This window comes from Poecilia reticulata, linkage group LG18 (assembly GCF_000633615.1).
Source record: "Poecilia reticulata strain Guanapo linkage group LG18, Guppy_female_1.0+MT, whole genome shotgun sequence".
Taxonomy (NCBI): Eukaryota; Metazoa; Chordata; class Actinopteri; order Cyprinodontiformes; family Poeciliidae; genus Poecilia; species Poecilia reticulata.
This window is the reverse complement of record NC_024348.1, coordinates 21565370-21567417: the sequence shown is the minus strand read 5'-3', so window position 1 is coordinate 21567417 and position 2048 is coordinate 21565370.

Sequence of the window (2048 nt, the reverse complement as noted above, 5' to 3'; positions counted from 1 at the left end):
CTGCAGGAATTAATGTTCAAATTTTGCATGAATTAAATTAAATCAGGAAGAAACTGAGAGAAAAATATAGCGTGTATTTCTATTTTAGCACAAAGAAGCTGAATATTTAAGATGTGAATGTCAAAGTAACACCTTAAAGAGTCAGTTCATGCTAACATGCTAATAACAGTGGAGCACAGATTTCTGCTGCTACAAGATAAACTTTTACTTTTTAAATGAGGCTTCAAAGAGATGCAGGAACTTTTTAGAGAAGATTAGAGAAACTTTAAAACAGTCGAAATAAAAGCTGCAGAAGTTTGAGTTGGTTTGGAAATCAGGAAACTGAGGTTAAAAGTCTTCAAGCTGATATCGACAGGGAGTGGTCAAGAAAAGTTAAAGATGTTTTATCAATGTTCGAAAAATCAACAACCACATCTGAAGCTCCGCCCACAACAGAAGCCCCGCCCCTTTGTGTAGCTGCGCCCTCCTTCTCCTCCCCTCTCCTCATCGTCACTCTGCTCTGCCACCTGGTGGTGATGTTCCTCTTCTTCTTCTGCTCTTTCCTCTTGGGGTTTTCATCTGGACTCAGAGCCAAAGGTAAAACCCTGATGATCCAACCAACCAATCACTGACTGACTGATGATCYTCACTGGTTCTGGTTCTGTTCAGTTAGTTTCTTCAATTTATAACCGATTGTTATTAAAAGTGTTTCTACCTTCATTGTTTTCATGGTAATAAATGTATTTTTTTCTTTAACTTCCTCTGAATACAGGAAGTGACCTGTCACCVTGTGTGAAGGTGACTCCGCCCCCCCAGGCCGACCTGGTACCTGATGATTATGATGACGTCACCGCAGAGCATCACTTCTGACCCAAACAATCCCATCATGCTCTGCTCCTGCTCTCTTCTTCCTCTTTGTTTTCTAGGAAAATTGTTTAATTATCTGAATAATTAAAACTGATGACATTATTTTAATTCCATCAATCCAAGAATTAAAAAAATCACAACCAGCAATTTTTAACAAAGGTTTTCTTAAATCTGAAGTAATTAGCTTTAATATTAAAAATACATTTGTACATAATTGTTAAAATTGTCTCTATGTTCTGACAGTAGAATATGAGACAGATTATGTGTTAAAGATGGAGCTCCTCTGGCTCCACCTAGTGGTCCTACTGCCACCAGCAGAAACACAGCCCTCCCAGTGAGAATCAACCAATCAGAACCAGGAGGAGAGTCTTAGTGCTGTCAATCAKGCTTGTGTATGTGCTGCTCAGTCCCTCCTTATTGCTCTGTGCTACTCTACAGCTCCTCTCCCTCAGCGGAGCTTGTGACAAACGTTCAGGCTAGTTAGCATGACTAGCAATGGAAGCTAATAAACAGTTTTACATTTAACTGGGTTTGTTTCTCTGCCATTAGCACAGCTGCTGCCAATCAACAACCTTCAGTTTGTACATGGAACCAACAACCAGCAGCATGTAAACGAAGGTGACTGACACCTGTAAGCTTTACATCGTGTTATCCTTTTATTCCATCATTAAAAATAAACCTGGAGTGATAAAAACATCTGGTTGAACTGCTGAGTTCATCATAGGAGCCACTTCTCAGTGAAACGCTGGGGAAAGGGTTGATAAAGGGTTAATGGAGAAACGATGCTGTGACTTCCTGAAGGCTGAGAGTCAGAGAGAGAGATGGAGCTTCTTAAAGAGACAGAGGCGTTAAAATGCAAAGTTAGATTTACTGAATGATTGTCAGAGTTACTTTGAACCAAATTTACYGATAAAACCCAGTGAGACCAGAAACCCAGAGACCCGATCAGCCACTCTGAGAGCCTCACCAGATAAACATTGCCATGTCCTTCTGTTTCTGGTTGTTTCATGACATTAGCTTTGAGGAAGTTACATTTTTAGATGACGTCAAGGCTTCTTAGTAAAGTTCCTGTTTATGTGGTCGTCCTTCAAACTGTTTATATGTGATCATCCAGTTTGAGCATCTCTACCTACTTATGTTCTGCTCAGCTGAGGATTCAGAGGGATGCAGTCGCTGTTCAGGAGATTTCAGGAGAGAAACGG